The 17,932-nt window shown below is 38.8% G+C and overlaps 1 protein-coding gene and 1 long non-coding RNA gene across 10 annotated transcripts in view; one reads left to right on the top strand and one right to left on the bottom strand.

Moving 5' to 3' along the window:
• Positions 1–13,431, top strand: part of Gm52766 — a 111,645-nt gene extending 98,214 nt beyond the window's left edge. Inside the window, exon 3 of the long non-coding RNA XR_003955726.1 lies at positions 13,335–13,431. This is a non-coding gene — a long non-coding RNA (predicted gene, 52766). The remainder of the gene's footprint in view (positions 1–13,334) is intronic.
• The window catches only part of Magi2 (membrane associated guanylate kinase, WW and PDZ domain containing 2), a 1,485,406-nt gene that overhangs the window by 1,057,473 nt on the left and 410,001 nt on the right, over positions 1–17,932 (bottom strand). The window lies entirely within an intron of this gene.

Genomic DNA, 17,932 nt, shown 5'->3' with positions numbered 1-17,932 from the left:
TCCACCCCTACAGAAAATAACTGAAGAAAAATTCTAACCAAGGAGGTTAATTACACACAAGAAAACACAATAAATAAATAATTCCATACCAGTGAAACCAAAATAAGGAAGGCACACATTAGTCTACACACACACACACACACACACACACACACACACACACACATTCTCACACTTTATCTCTCCCAACATCAAAATAATAGAAATTATCAATCATTGGTTATTACTATCTCTCAGTACCACTGGACTCAATTCTCCAATGAAAATACACTTGGTAACATAATGGATATGAAAACAGGATCCATCATTCTGTTGCATACAAGAAACACACCTCAGAAACAATGATAGACATTATCTTAGAGTAAAAATGTTTTCGAAGCAAATATACACAACAAGTAAGATGAAGTAGCCATTCTAATATCTAATGAAATAGACTTTCAAACAAAATTAACCAAAGGAGATGAGGATGAACACTTCATACTTATCAAAGTAAAGATCTACCAAAAATGCCATCCCAACTCTGAAATATATACCCAAAACAAAAGTGTATGTACATTCATAAAAAGAAACATTACTAAAGTTTAAGCCACACATTGAACCCCAGACAGTAATAGTAGTAGACTCCAGTCTCAGTAACAATGAACCTAACAGAGGCTGTGAAACAAATCGACCTATGAGATATCCATAGAACCTTTCACCCAAAGGAAAAAGAGTATGCCTTCTTTGTAGCACCTCATGGAATCTTCCTCAAAACTGACCATACTCAGTCAAAAAGCAAGCCTCAACAGATTGAAACCACTCCTTGTATTTTATCAGACCACCATAGGCTAAAGGTGGACTTCAAAAACAACAGAAACAACGGAAAGCCGACAAACTCAAAAAACCAAAACCCAAAAACCAACCAAACAAAAAAACTTAACAACTCTCCACTCAATGATTACTGGGTCAAGGAAGAAATAAAAAAAAGATATTAAAGACTTTTTAGAATTCAATACAAATTAGGGCAAAACATACCAAAACTTATAGGATGTGATGAAGGTATTACTAGTAGGAAAGTTAATGGCACTAAGTGCCTTCATAAATTAATTGGAAAATTCTCATACTAGCAATTTATAAGTTCCTGAAAGGTCTAGAACAAAAGGAAACAAAAACACACAAGATGGGTAGACAGAATTAAACAGTCAAACATAGGGGTAAAAACAATCAAATTAGAAAAAAAAAAAGAAGAAGAAGAAGAAGAAGAATCAAAGAAACCAAGAGCTGGTTCTTTGAGAAAAATCAAAAGATAGATAAACCCTTAGCCAAAATAACTAAAAGGCAGAAAGATAGTATCCAAATTAATAAGATCAGAAATGAGAAAGGACACCTAACTACAGACATTAAGGAAATTAAAAGAGTCTCACTTCAAAAGACTGTACTCCATAGAATTGGAAAATCTAAACAAAATGGATCATTTTCCAGATAGATACAATTTACCAACGTTAAATCAAGATTGGGTAAAATACTTTAATCGTCATATAAGCCCCAAGGAAAAATAGAAGCAGGCATTAAAAGTTTCCCAATCAAAAAAACACAAAAACAACAAACAAACAAACAAACAAACAAACAACAAAAACAACAACAAACCCAGGACCAGATGGTTTTAGTGCAAAAATCTACCAGACTTTCAAGGAAGTACTAAAAACAACACTCCTCAAACTACTCCACAAAGTAGAAAACAAAACAAAACAAACAAACAAAAAAAAAAACTTTGCTAAACTCATTTTGAGGTCACAGTCACCTGGATACCTAAACCACACAAAGACTCAACAAAAAAAGAGAATTCCAGATATCATGAACATTATTGCAAACATTTTCAATAAAATATTGGCCAACCAAATTCAAGAACACATCAAAAATAGCATCCACCATCATTAAGTAGACTTCATACCAGGGTTGCAGGGATGTTTCAGTATTCAAAAATCCATCAACATAATCCACCATATGAACAAACTGAAAGGAAAAAATTACATGATCATGTCATTAGATGCTGAAAAAGTCTTTGACAAAAATCCAACACCCCTTCATGTTAAAAGTCTTGGAGAGACCAGGGATAGAAAGCACATCTCTAACATAATCAAAGCAATATACATCAAGCCAATAGCCAACATCAAATTAAATGGAGTGAAACTTAAGGCAACTCCACTAAAATCAGAAACAAGACAGCTTTTTCTCTATCTATTCAACATTGAACTTGAAGGTCTATCTAGAGCAATAAGACAACTAAAAGACATAAAAAGGGTACAAAATGTAAGAAGTCAAAGTATTTCTACTTGCATACTTATATATGATAGTATACCAAAGTGACCCTAAACATTTTACCAGAGAATTTCTACACCTGATAAACACCTTCAACAAATTGGTTGGATACAAAAGAAACAAAAAATCAGTAGCCCTACTTACTCTAAGCAAGCAAGTGAAAGACCTGTATGACAAGATCTTCAAGTTTCTGAAGAAAGAAATTAAGGAAGATATCAGAAAATGGAAAGATCTCCTCTGCTCTTTTGGAAATCAAGAAAACCCAGGATAGGTAAAACAATCATGTACAAACAAAACAAACAAACAAACAAACACACAAAAACCAAACCAAAACAAATACCTTGGGTATTACCATCCCTGATTTCAAGTTGCACTACAGAGAAATAGTAATAAAAACTGCATGGTATTGCCATAAAAACAGACATATTGATCAATAGAATGAAAACAAAGACCCAAAAATAAACCTATACACCTATGGGACAGTTGATGTTTGACATAGAACTATACTTGACAAACTAAACAGTAGAAAAAGGAAAGCAATTTCAACAAATGGTGCTGGTTTAATTGGATGTTTGCATGCAGAAGAATGCAAATAGAACCATATCTATTGTCCTGTACAAAGTCAAGTCCAAGTGGACCAAAGACCTCAACATAGAACTGGACACACTAAATCTAATAGATGTGAACTTGGAGAGTGACCTTGAAGTCATTGGCACGGGAGACAACTTCCTGAACAGAGAACACTGATAGCACAGTTACTAAGATCTCCAATTATTAAATAGGACTCATGAAACTGAAAAGCTTCTGTAAGGTAAAGATCAACAGACAAAATAGCAGCCTACAAAATGGGAAAAGATTTTTACTAATTCACAGAGACTGTATCACCAACTAAAGAGCATACAGGGTCTGAGTCCTAGCATCCCTGACCCCAACCCAATGGGACTGTGAAAGGCAGCTTGGTCCCTGGGTGAGCTAAGGCTTGAAGGCCTGGAAACTCTGAAGAGAAGGTAGCTGCTTCTCCTGATTCCCAGGACCAGGCCCCTGTCACTAGCTGCAGCCTCTCATAGATTTGTGGCCATCAGTCACATAAAGAAAATGCCTTAAGCCCCTCTACTTGTAGAAGATGTAACCGGTGGTCATGTAGGGTCAAAACAGATCTCCATTTTAATGAGGTTCCTAATGGCCTAGAGGACTTAGCCAATAAACTCTCCTTCCCGGAGACTCCTCTCTGCAGAAGATATTTAACCTCTTTCCCACCCTGAGAGGTGGGGTAGTGATTTACTTATCCACTTTCTACCATGACAATAAATGTCAAAAACAAAACAAAACAAAACAAAAAAAAAAAACAACAAAACATGGACTGTCTCTTTTCATCAGGATCTGCCGTGGGAAGTCATTGAGAAGGCCTTCACCTATAGAGCTGCTGTCTAATCTCCTGTAGAAGGTTTCTCTGTGCTCCCAGCCATGGCTGCTACCAACCCAAAGACAAGCCCAAGCCCACAACCCTCAAGGCAAGAACTCTTCTCTGGGTACCAGCTGGAGGTCCCTTTCCCTCCTCGCTCCCCATGCCCTGGCCCTGGGCTAGATCCATCCAGCAGGGGCTCCCACACCATTCTCAGCTGCACCTGGATGTCCAAGAACCTGTGAACCATATAGCTATGGCCTCATCGCAGGCTCAGGATCTCCACCCCACCTCCTCCCTACCCCCCAGACATCTCCTGTTGTTCCATACCTCAGACTAAACTTTCCTACCCCTGGAGCAGTGTTACCCAGGGCTTCCCTATGGCACAACACTTGCCTGGCAACGGAATGAGGTAAGTGCGGTCCACTTCTCACATCCTGCCTCCCCTGGCCACTGTGCCCTGTTGCAGAGTGGATGCGGACCCCATAACCCTACACTGCCCCCCTCCTACCCCCAATTTCTAGCAGATGTACAGCTTGTTCTTCATGTGGGACCTTAACAATTGAAGCAAGGCTGTCTCTGACTCTGTTGCCTGCCATTGAAGCCCTTATATGGACTGCCTGGTTGGGCCTCAGTAGGAGAGGAGGTCCTTAGTCTTATTGGGAATAGATGTCCCAGGGTGGGGTGGTACCTAAGGCAGAATTTCCCTTCTCCGAGGAGAAGGGGAGAGAGTCGTGGGTGAAGTCATATGTAAGGACCTGACTGGGAGGAGAGGAGAAAAGGGGGGCTGTGATTGGGATGTCATGTGAATAAAAAAAATTATAAAAACCCCAAACCATTGTCTTAAGCAAATAAAGCCATCTTCAAGGGTTATTTACTGTATAATGGCATCTACATATAAAATCTACATAGATGGGAAGCAGACCAGAGGGTTCCTGGAGTTGTCAGCCTATAAAGGACAAGAAGAAAACTTTCAGACATGACAAAACACCTTACATCTTACCCAGGCTAGGAGTCATATGTATATCTGTTGAAATATATTGAAATGTATGCTTAAGTGGGCATAGAAATAGCTCAGCAGTTAAGAGCAATTGTTGCTTTTTAGAGGACTCCACTTCTATTTATAGCACCCTTTCAGTGGATCACAACAGCCTGTAACTATAGCTCTAGGAAGCTGGACAATTTCTAGCCTGGAACGGCTCCTACAAAAAAATGGTTCATATAATCTCATGCACATACACATAGAAATAATAAGTATGTTAAAATATGGGTATATTTTATTATTTTTCAGTTATATTCACTTGATAACTTAAAAAGTATGCATTTATATTCATTATCCCGTGAGAGTTTTATGAGTTGACTCACATAGAGTGTAATCTTTTGAGATTGGATTTCTCCATTAACTATGATGTACTGAAGGCTATGTAAAGTCTTGGAGTGATGGGAACACATACAGGGGTGCTGGACATCTGCAGCAATGGTGAATGGGATGGAGTAGGTTCAGTAATGAAAATACAAGACATCTTTGATGTAATCAGGAGCTCTCTTTACTTCACTGTGATATATCAATGAATCTAGACATGTGACAAATGGCATAAAAATAGTATTCTTGACATTGATACCAAAGTAATCAAAGCATAGAAAATATAATTATTCGGATAAATTTGGTACAGTGTTCACATATATTCAGGACCTCCCAGCATTACTTTTCAAGTGTCCTGCATAGTTCTAATTATTTTTAAATGTTTTAAAAACAATTAATTAACATATTTAATTTGCTAGTGTATAATACTGTGGGTTAAATTATGTGCTCTTTCCTAAATTTATATATTGAGTTTCAACTCAGCTACATATCTGGTTGTAACCTTGTTTATAGATTAGGCCGTTAAAGATAAAATTAATGCTACATGAGGTTGTCAGGATGGTTTCTAATGTAGTGTGACTGGTGTTTTGTAAGGAGATCCATCTGAAAAGGAAAGCATGTCCATCAGAAGGCAGCTGCCTATAACAAGCCATCAAAAGATGTCTCAGATGGAACTTGATCTTGGATATTGTACTGGCTGGTTTTGCGTGTCAACTTGACACAGCTGAAGTTATCACAGAGAAAGGAGCTTCAGTTGGGGAAATGCCTCCATGAGATCCAACTGTGGGGCATTTTCTCAATTAATGATCAAGGGGGAGAGGCCTCTTGTGGATGGGACCATCTCTGGGCTGGTAGTCTTGGTTCTATAAGAGAGCAGGCTGAGCAAGCTAGGGGAGGCAAGCCAGTAAGGAACATCCCTCCATGGCCTCTGCATCAGCTCCTGCTTCCTGACCCACTTGAGTTCCAGTCCTGACTTCCTTTGGTGATGAACAGCAGCATGGAAGTGTAAGCTGAATAAACCCTTTCCTCCCCAACTTGCTTCTTGGTCATGATGTTTGTGCAGGAATAGAAACCCTGACTAAGACAGACATCAAGACTGAACTGTAAGAAAATAAATCTCTGGTTTAAGGCATACATTTACTCTCTTGAAGTGCTCGCAAGGTCATGGAAGTGGCTAATTCTCAGCATGAGTATCTTCAACCTTAGAGTTCTTACAAACATGATGAGGATGTGCTTCCTGACTACCTTCCAGAGGAAATAAAATCTTAGTGACTTTACAGAGCTCCTTCAAGTTTACAGAAGCAGCAGGATCTAGAAGTCAGATCCTGCTCTGCTCAACTTCATTTTTCTGTTTGATGCTGATAACACAGTCTTGGAGTCAGGATTTATTTTAAGGCATTGAGAGAAAACAGAAAATCACCATGTAATGCTGATCACTAAAATTTCAAAGCAAATACTTTCAAAAAGTTCAATACTCTGGAGCACAGCCGTGCTGCCTCACTGCAGGGACCTTTAGGAGATTCAGCGTGGTGTTTTGTAGTAGCCAATTACACGTTCCATGAAATGGCAGCAGAGGTTTTTTCTATTTAGATTTTAGGAGGAGGAATGTCATGTTATTTTCTTTTTAAATTGAATAAGATCAAAGTTGGAGTCTCACAAAAAAAAACTCATTTAAATGACTATACAATAAATAAGAGGAAGGGTTGAGAATATTTTTCTCATTTGTGAACAGGAATAAACTCATCCCATAGAGGAGTTTAATGTTTGCACAACACTAGACTTTTTATACAAAGTTATGATAGTAGCCAGCAAGTTGTGTTATTGGTTGCCTTATAATTATTTAATATACTGTATCAGTGAAACCTAGGAAATATAAAAGATATCCACTACACTATGAGTAAAATATTTTATGATATAAAATTGCTAATATATTAAATTGTGGTTCATTAAAATTCAGGAAAAACAATGAAATATAAAAAGATAAATATCATATCTATCTTGGTTTGGTTTACAACGCCTAAGATTAAACGCCATTACTAAAAGCAAGTAGGGGAGAAAAGGGCTTATTTGACTTATACTCGACATCCATACTCCACCACTGAAGGAAATTCCAACAAGAACTCAGAGACCAAGGAGGTGTGATGCTTATTGGCTTCCTCCCCATAGCTCAGCCTGCTTTTTCCTAGATCTCAAAACCACCTCCCCAGGGATGGCAAGACCCACAATGCCCAAAGGCTTGCCTGCACACAGCCCAGTCTTGGGGAGGCATTTCCTTTTTGTAGTTGTTCCTCTAGATAACTCCAGTCTATGTCAAGTTGACATAAAATTAGCCAGTAAAATATCTATACATAAAGGGAATTCTCATGTTCACAATAATATCAAAAATACAAAAATAATAGAGTATATTTCCAATACTGACCCAAACTTTTAGAAAAGTAAAGGCAATAAATTGTGTTATATTTAAATGCATGAAGAAAGAAACAACCAACCAAAACCTGACTAAGTGAAACTAGAACATATTTAAGGCATATATTATATTATAAAGTATTAAAAGTAGAAAGATCTTTATAATAAAAATGCATATAAAATCCTATATGGGCTATTTGAATCATTTGAATAGGAATAGAACTTTATAAACATCATTTAACCTAGTATTACTAGTAAGGGTCAAATCACTTATAAGGAGTGATTCTAAGGATCTCTATTAACATTGATTACTTAACTAAATTCTTTCCCCCATTTTAAAGGATGTTCGCAGTCTCACGAGAACAATATCTTTTGGTGTGTGGTATGGGAACTGTGCCACAGAAGCTGTGGAAGCAGAAATCTCTAACTCTGCACTAAGAAAATGCATGCCAGTTACTGGGATGCTATGTTAGTGCCTTTACCAAAGCCTCAAGGTGAAATAGTGTGAAAGCATGGACGTGAGTGTGAGTCTGCTATGTCCTACATTTTAAAGGATGCACATATGTGTCACATTAATACAACTCAATAAAGTCAGCATTCTTAGAATTTCCTTTTAATTATAAAACACAGTATTTGCCTTTTTGCTGTTTTTTTTTAAACAGTAATGAAAATATTGCTGTTAAAGTGTGTTTAGTTCATGCATTTTTACCTCTGAATTTGGCTCATTAAGTGTTAGCTATTGAAGATGATTAAGTGGGTCTAGGAATGTACCTCAGCTGGGAGAAGACTTGATAACACACATGAGTTGATTCAGAACCTCATCAATACAAACAAACAAGTAAACATTTGAAAGACCTTGATATTGTAAAAGTCCTATTTAATTTTAGTTCACGATAATGGTTATCATAAAAATATAATGATATAATAATATGGTTTTGTTTGTTTTATCTAAAAAGAAATCATTAAGTTTGTTAACTGTCCCAGGGAATTTTTCACAGAACTTTATGCTTTCTAATTAGTACTGTCAAGAAATTCAGATTATCAACGCAAAAAAAGTACATTTTGCAAAATGCAGTTTAACAAAGAATAGAAAATTTTTCTATCATTCTAAGGTGGCAAACATTGCTAATTTCTAGAAGATGGTGCTTTTAAATTCCATAAAGGCAACTTCTACAGCCTCTGGGATATTCTCCTTATGTCTATTTATATTGCATAGATAAAGAAGAGAAATGATTAGTAAGCCAAATCTCCTGGCACACGTATACAGTTTCAATATTTAACTACTAAAGGAACAACTGTTTAAGGCTAATCTTTACTAAATAATAAGACCTTATCTAAAATTAGGTTCTACCTCCTGAAATATGTGAAGACAGAGAAAAATCATTTAGAAATTTAAAAAGTGTGAACAAAGTAAAAACTCCAGACTTAAGTTCATTTCTGTGAACATCGAATGCTTATGCAGCACGTGAAACTACAAGGGCAATGACTATTTACTTCGCTAGTTGGTGGTGAGACCTGAAGAGTAGGGCCTAGAAATGAGGCAGAGCATCAGACAATTTATACTCCGGGAGTTGTGAAGAATCACCTGAGCAATGCGCCTAATCACAAGGACATGCCACACGGGGCAAAACTGTGTGTTTACACAGAGGCACAGGATCCACACCAGCTGAGGTGACTTCACCCCTATTCACTACACCTGGCAGTAGCAGGAAAACACAGTCCAAGAACAATTCTGTGCATTGAAGAACCGGAGGTCAAAGACTCTTGTTTTCTTAAAAGCACTCAAAGTTCTTCCTGGATTTCCTTCGTGAACTGTGTTCTGACAATCAATGGGTAGTTAATGTTTTTTCTTCTTGTCATCAAAGGGATCTAGGTTTATTAAGAATCAATAAATGCATTCAGATTCCTGAAAACAATATGACAAATGTGGTTAATAGAGATAGAAGACTGGAACAAAGTATTCAGGGAATGCTAGGAATTTTAAAGGTCCTGAAAAAGCAGGGTGGTGTGGAAGAGTGCTTCTAGGGTAGGAAGTTTTATATATCTGCTATTTATTGCAGCTCTTGCTCTGATTTCCTTGATTAAAGTTGCTCTAATTTTTATCAGTATGCATCTGTAACTCATTCACATTTTCTCTTAATTTCAATGACTAAATATATTATTTTAATCGCTAGGCTTCCTGGTTTCTAAAACAGTTTTTGTATCAGTTTTGTTAAATTACTGCCTCTTGTTCTTATTTTAATCTGTGTCTTCATGCCTCATCATGTCAATATTGTTTCATGGGTCTGACAACATTCCTCTCTGAAATTCTGGAGACTGATGCTATAGCCTGTGCCTTTGCTAATTTTCACATATGAAGGGAGTACCATTTCCCTGTTTTGACCAAGTCCTTCACATTTTAAAGCTTTGGTTGGCACTGAGTTCTTTCTTTCTTTTCTTTCTTTCTTTTCTTTCTTTCTTTCTTTCTTTCTTTCTTTCTTTCTTTGTTTTTGTTTTGTTGTTTGTTTGTTGTTGTTGTTGTTGTTTTTAATCATTATTGTTTTAGGCCACAGGTCTTTTCTGGGAGTGACTTAATATATTTTTAAAATAGTTTTAAAATTTTATTTATTTTTTACACTCCAGATTATATCCCCTCTGTCCACCCTCTGTTTCCCATCCCATACCTCCCCACAACGCCCCCCTGTCTCCATGAGGATGTCCCCAACCCCTGACCTCTCACTCCACCAGACCTCTGAACTCCCTGAGACCTCTACTCCAGTCTCTTGAGATTTTTTCTGACTAAACCCAGACCCTGCAGTCCTCTGCTATATATGTGGGGGGGGGGGGGGTCTCATATCAAATGATGTATGCTACCTGGTTGGTGGTCCAGTGCTTGAGAGATCTCAGAAGTCCAGATTAATTTAGACTGCTGGTCCTCCTACAGGGTCGCCCTCTTCCTCACCTTCTTCCAGCTTTTCCCTAATTCAACCAAGGGCTCAGCAGCTTCTGTCCATTGTTTGTGTGCAAATATCTGCATCTGACTCTTTCAGCTGCTTGTTGGGTCTTTCAGAGGGCAGTCATGATAGGTCCCTTGTTGTGAGCGCTCCATAGCCTCAGTAATAGTGTCAGGACTTGGGACCTCCCTTTGAGCTGGACCCCTCTTTGGGCCTGTCACTGGACCTTCTTTTCCTCAGGCTGCTCTCCATTTCCATTCCTGCAGTTCTTTCAGACAGGAACAAGTATGGGTCAGAGTTTTGACCGTGGGGTGGCAACCCCATCTCTCAGTTGATACCCTGTCTTTCTGCTAGAGGTGGGCTCTACAAGTTCCCTCTCCCCACTGTAGGGCTTTTCATCTAGGGTGCCTCTCCTTTAAGTCCTGAGAGTTGCTAACCTCACGGGTCTCTGGTACATTCTGGAGGGTCCCCCAAACCTCCTATTTCCTGAGGTTGCCTGTTTCCATTCTTTCTTTTGACCCTCAGGGCTTCAGTCCTTTTCCCTCACCCAGTACCTGATCATGTTCCTCTCTCCCTATCCCCTGTCAGCTTTCCCTCACAGGTCCCTCTTTCCCGCCCCACTTGTGGTTACTTTCTTCTCCCTTTCAAGTGGGACTGAGGCATCCTCACTGGGACCCTTCAGCTTATTGACCCTTTTGAGTGCTGTGGACTGTATTTTGGGTATTCTGTACTTTTTTTTTCTAATATCCACTTATTAGTGAGTATATACCATGAATGTCCTTTTAGGTCTGATTTATCTCACTCAGGATATTTTCTAGTTTCATACATTTGCCTACAAAACTTATGATGTCCTCATTTTTAATAGCTTCCATTGTGCAAATGAACCACATTTTCTGTATCCATTCTTCTGGTGGGACATCTGGGTTGTTTGCAGCTTCTGACCATCACAAACAAGGACACTATGAACATAGTGGAGCACATGACCCTGTGGTCTGGTGGGGGATATTTTATGTGTATGTCCAAGAGTGGTATAGCTGGGTCTTCAGGTAGATCTATTTCCAATTTTCTGAGGAACCTCCATATTGATTTCCAGAGTGGTTGTACCAGTTTGCAATCTCACCAGCAATGGAGGAGTGTTCCTCTTTCTCCACCTTCTCCACAACATGTGCTGTCGCCTGAGTTTTTGATCTTAGTCATTCTGATTGGTGTAAGGTTGAATCTGAGGGTCATTTTGATTTGCATTTCTCTGATCACTAAGGACTTGGAACATTTCTTTAGATGCTTCTCAGGCATTCAAGATTACTCTGTTGTGAATTCTCTGTTTAGTTCTATAACCCACTTTTTTGATTGGGTTGTTTGGTTTTTTGGTGGTTAGCTTCTTGAGTTCTCTATATATTTTGGATATTTGTGCCCTCCCCTACAGCCTTGAGCAGGCTAAAGAAGCCTTGAGTGCTTGGCACAATGGGTTTTAAGACTTAGGTGGAGTTGTCCAGCCTCACTGCATTTGCAATTTCCTACAGGAGCTTTGAGAAATGGACGTATCACTGAGCTTGCTTTGCAACATAATCCCGGTGAAACAAAGGATGGGGCCATGGACTCTTCCTATATTAATCACAGTGCTGAATATAAAACTTTGAGTCTTGGTCAGAACTTTTGACTTCATCCTTCTCTCTCACCCCATCCTTTTTCATTTCCAGCCCCCATTTCAGGTAACCCAGTTCATCCATGGCCCCTGGAAGGCTACAGGGGAGTTGGGTAGGGCCCACTGAGAAATGCTGTCTTGGATTGAGCGCCACAGAAAACAGAAGAAAAGTTATAGTATCCTGTATGGTAAGCAATGAACAACATTAATGCTAGCGGTAGTTATAAAGTTTATTTTTAGAAGGCTGTTGTTGCAGTAGGCACATTAAGTGGTTACCAAATTCACCTAGGGGTGACAGCACAATTGTGACAGGGGAATTCTATATAGGCTTTTGTCCACAGCCAAGAGCTGCATCAGGTGAGAGGAGCAGGGTTTAAAAAGAGAAGTTAGAAACATTTTTAACTCAAGTAGATTTATGCTGTTCATGGTTCCCAGAAGAAGTATATGTGAAAGATAGAGAAAGAGAGAAAGAGAGGAAGAGAGAAAGAGAGAGAGAAAAGAAGAGAGGAGAGGAGAGGAGAGGAGAGGAGAGGAGAGGAGAGGAGAGGAGAGGAGAGGAGAGGAGAGGAGAGGAGAGGAGAAGAGAAGAGAAGAGAAGAGAAGAGAAGAGAAGAGAAGAGAAGAGAAGAGAAGAGAAGAGAAGAGAAGAGAAGAGAAGAGAAGAGAAGAATATGTTTCAGAAAAGCAGTTGTCCCCTGTCCAGGACATGATAGCCAAAAAGAAGGAAAATGGATATATACTATTTCAGAGCTCTACTAGGGACAGGAGAAACTGGGAAATGTCCTGCTTCTTCTCTGGCTCCTACTGGAGATATCTTTAGTTCTGGTTATATTTAGGTCCCTTTGGGACATCAAGTTCTCTTCCCCCTCTGTCCATTGTCTGTCCTTGGTGTACCAATCTGTCCATGTGTGTCAATTTAAATCTGTTTTTGTTTCATTGTTTGAATAATTATTGTTCTGTGTTTCATGTTGAAAAGAAAAAAAATGGTTAAAACTTTAACTGCTGGCTTGATTTAACCCCTTGATTTAGTTTAACTTGTTTAAAAGACAGTCTCAATTTGCACAGCAGAAACTAATAAGTTACCCTGCACTGTAGCTGGGGGCCAAGCACAGTTGGAGAAGCCCTGCAAGGGGCTGAGTATCTGCCAAGTCACTTTTCAAGGATCCAACAGCTTTTGGCAGCTTTTGGCAGCTTTGGCATCTTTTTATTTTCCTAAAAAAAAAAAAATCTCTGCAATTATGTTTATTGGGTTCAACCAGTGACAATGCGCTTTTTCTCTTGAAATTACAGATAGAAAGGATAAGAAAATTTTGATTGGTTTACAATGGAATAGAATTGAAGACCCAGAAATGAACCCACACACCTATGGTCACTTGATCTTCGACAAGGGAGCTAAAACCATCCAGTGGAAAAAAGACAGCATTTTCAACAATTGGTGCTGGCACAACTGGTTGTTATCATGTAGAAGAATGTGAATCGATCCATACTTATCTCCTTGTACTAAGGTCAAATCTAAGTGGATCAAGGAACTTCACATAAAACCAGAGACACTGAAACTTATAGAGGAGAAAGTGGGGAAAAGCCTTGAAGATATGGGCACAGGGGAAAAATTCCTGAACAGAACAGCAATGGCTTGTGCTGTAAGATTGAGAATTGACAAATGGGACCTAATGAAACTCCAAAGTTTCTGCAAGGCAAAAGACACTGTCAATAAGACAAAAAGACCACCAACAGATTAGGAAAGGATCTTTACCTATCCTAAATCAGATAGGGGACTAATATCCAACAAATATAAAGAACTCAAGAAGGTGGACTTCAGAAAATCAAATAACCCCATTAAAAAATGGGGCTCAGAACTGAACAAAGAATTCTCACCTGAGGAATACCGAATGGCAGAGAAGCACCTGAAAAAATGTTCAACATCCTTAATCATCAGGGAAATGCAAATCAAAACAACCCTGAGATTCCACCTCACACCAGTCAGAATGGCTAAGATCAAAAATTCAGGTGACAGCAGATGCTGGCGTGGATGTGGAGAAAGAGGAACACTCCTCCATTGTTGGTGGGATTGCAGGCTTGTACAACCACTCTGGAAATCAGTCTGGCAGTTCCTCAGAAAATTGGACATAGTACTACCGGAGGATCCAGCAATACCTCTCCTGGGCATATATCCAGAAGATGCCCCAACTGGTAAGAAGGACACATGCTCCACTATGTTCATAGCAGCCTTATTTATAATAGCCAGAAGCTGGAAAGAACCCAGATGCCCCTCAACAGAGGAATGGATACAGAAAATGTGGTACATCTACACAATGGAGTACTACTCAGCTATTAAAAAGAATGAATTTATGAAATTCCTAGCCAAATGGATGGACCTGGAGGGCATCATCCTGAGTGAGGTAACACATTCACAAAGAAACTCACGCAATATGTACTCACTGATAAGTGGATATTAGCCCAAAACCTAGGATACCCAAGATATAAGATACAATTTCCTAAACACAGGAAACTCAAGAAAAATGAAGACTGAAGCGTGGACACTATGCCCCTCCTTAGAAGTGGGAACAAAACACCCTTGGAAGGAGTTACAGAGACAAAGTTTGGAGCTGAGATGAAAGGATGGACCATGTAGAGACTGCCATACCCAGGGATTCACCCCATAATCAGCATCCAAACGCTGACACCATTGCATACACTAGCAAGATTTTATCGAAAGGACCCAGATGTAGCTGTCTCTTGTGAGACTATGCCGGGGCCTAGCAAACACAGAAGTGGATGCTCACAGTCAGCTAATGGATGGATCACAGGGCTCCCAATGGAGGAGCTAGAGAAAGTACCCAAAAAGCTAAAGGGATCTGCAACCCTATAGGTGGAACAACATTATGAACTAATCAGTACCTCGGAGCTCTTGACTCTAGCTGCATATGTATCAAAAGATGGCCTAGTTGGCCATCACTGGAAAGAGAGGCCCATTGGACATGCAAACTTTATATGCCCCAGTACAGGGGATCGCCAGGGCCAAAAAGGGGGAGTGGGTGGGTAGGGGATTGGGGGTGGGTGGGTATGGGGGACTTTTGGTATAGCATTGGAAATGTAAATGAGCTAAATACCTAATAAAAAATGGAAAAGGAAAAAAAAAGAAAATTTTGATTGGTTTAAATATATAAGATCTGTGTAGTCACTTCCTTTTTTGTTTCTGAGTGGTTTTAAAAGTACAAATATGTTCTGCATGTCTTGGTTCTAGACTGTTGGCTTATCAGTTATTGGGTATGATTAGAAATGTGTAACATTGCTAACAGACAGCTTAAAACTGGTAAGTTAGGGTTGGAGTCATTCTAGACCACAACACATGGCATGAGCCCACCCAGGAAAACAGGTCTCTAAATATACTTCTAAACTAGGATAATATTTTATGTAATTCTTATCCTAGAAATCAGACTAGGATTTAGGGCAATGTCCCTTTGAGGTATTGGAGTCTGCACCGTTGTGTGTTCATGTGCAGGAACTGGCAGCCAAAAACTTTGTAATGTGAAAATAATGCTCTTGGTACTGATTTTAAAGAGAATGTGTTGTTTAAAATTGGGTTTTGTTTTCCAAAACTATGGTTATGCTCTAATATTGTAAAAGAAACTTAAAAATTATAATTAAACTGCCAGTATTCCATTGGCTACAATTTGCAGTTTGATCACATACCCAGGATTTTTAACTCACTCATATTTATAATTAAGAAAAAAAAATCAAGCAAGTGGAGATGATTGCAAGAGTAATAAACGTTAAAAACAGCTGTAGCCGGGCATGGTGGGGCACACCTTTAATTCCAGCACTCGGGAGGCAGAGGCAGGCAGATTTCTGAGTTCAAGGCCAGCCTGATCTACAAAGTGAGTTCCAGGACAGCCAGGGCTATACAGAGAAACTCTGTCTCCTCCCCCCCCCCCCAAAAAAAAGCCCAACAACAACAACAAAAACAGCTGTAGCACAGTATGGGCCTGCTGTCCCCTTTACATAAACTTTATTGGATATAGTGATAAAAGCAAATTTAACCCTCCAAGAATGGAAAGGAGATCTCAGTGGGAGTTTATCTAACAGGGTCCTGATGAACTGCTAAAAGCAGCTGGCAGAATTTTTGGAAACAGAAATTGGACCTCAAACAATAAGGGTCTGGCTCTGGCTGCTGCTTTGCAGAGGATTACAGTACAAGCAATGCTTTCATAGGACTGAGGTGCTTGCCACAATGGGTTTTAAAATCTAGGTGAAGTTTGGCCTCATAGAATTTCCAGTTTCCTAAAGAAACTTTGAGAAATAGATTGCTTGCTGAGCTTGCTTTGCAACATTACCAGGTTGAAACAAAGGATGGGTCTGTGGGCTTTCCCTATATAAGCACAGTGCTGAATATTAAACTGAATATTTAAACTTATAGAGTCTTGATCCGAACTTTTGTCTTGGCTTCTTCCCTCTCTCACACCCCGTCCTTTTTCATTTCCAGCCCCCCCTTTTCAGGTTTATCAATTCTTGAACTCTTTCATGATTGCTTTCTGTCACTAGACGCACAATGAACCTAGAACTTATTCCAATGAATTTATAACTCGAAATGTGAATTTTGGACTCAATTTCATATGTGGTCCAGCTGGAAACTGCAGATGTTTCAGTGGTCTCTCATCGCTTTCACTCAATTGTAGTAACATCAGACAAAAAGTTTCTTTCCTGATCAAGTCCTTTTTAGAAAAGGACAGTGGAAAGCATGAACCAGGTGATGTCTTTAATGCTACAAGGAGCTTTCAAATCAGATACAAGTTATAGTGAGGACCCTACCCTCACATACACTTTGCATTGTCTTTTAACCCCACAATCTTATCAAAATAGAAGCATGACTCATCAGGGTTCAGTGGGTGCCTTCTGGGAAAAAACAATCAGCATTTGTGGGTACCCAATTTTGACTTCTTGCCTTTCTTTCACTATTGGCCTTTTAAAGTAAATAAAAGAGCAGAACATAGTTTCTCAAATTAGCTTAGCAGTCACAGACAAATCTTGCTGTTGTATAACTGAATATATTACATAATTGCTATTATATACAATCTTGAAATTGTATAATTTCACATAATATCAACTCCAAACAAGGGTATGCTAAAATCATGCAAAGGAAGACAAAAAGAGGCCACTTCCTTTCCCCCCCAAATAATTAACAAAAACCAACTCATTGTGCCAACCACAAAATACCAACATCTCCTCCTAGGTGAAGTGAATGACTGATATTTCCTTTCCAATTGCCTATTCTCACAGTCACCCTCCAATAATTAAAATATATTAACAACTCAATTATGAAGTTCTTGCTTTTTCATTGTATTATATCTCTAGACTATTCTGTAACTCACCCAATCAAAGTCAAATCCTTTTTTTTTTTTTTTTTTTTTTTTTTGGTTTCTCGAGGACAGGGTTTCTCTGTATAGCCCTGGCTGTCCTGGAACTCACTTTGAAAAGTCAAATCCTATAATGGCTCACTGTATACAACTGTCCCTTCCACGAAGTGGGGTTGTCCTTTAATCTAAAAAAATCAATAAACTCCAATTCATTTGTGTAGAGACTTGCTCATGGTAGATCCTTTTGTTAAAGGGCATTGACAGATTCTAAGTATTATGTTTCTTCATTATCCTTACTATTAAACATAATGGGTACATTATAGTTTACATTGATTGAAACAGTAGCAGAGTTCAGAGTATGTTAAATGCTTCATGGTAACCATTTCACCTACATTATACTTTATAAAAATCTGGTTAAAAAATCAAAGCATTAAATATTGGGTAATTACCTATGTTATGTTAGGATATGAAGTGTCTCCTTAAACTAGTCATGTCTTAGGTTCCTCTAGAGGTAGTACTATTTTAGAACATTCT

This window comes from Mus musculus, chromosome 5 (assembly GCF_000001635.26).
Source record: "Mus musculus strain C57BL/6J chromosome 5, GRCm38.p6 C57BL/6J".
NCBI lineage: Eukaryota > Metazoa > Chordata > Mammalia > Rodentia > Muridae > Mus > Mus musculus.
This window is presented reverse-complemented; position numbering and strand designations above follow the sequence as displayed.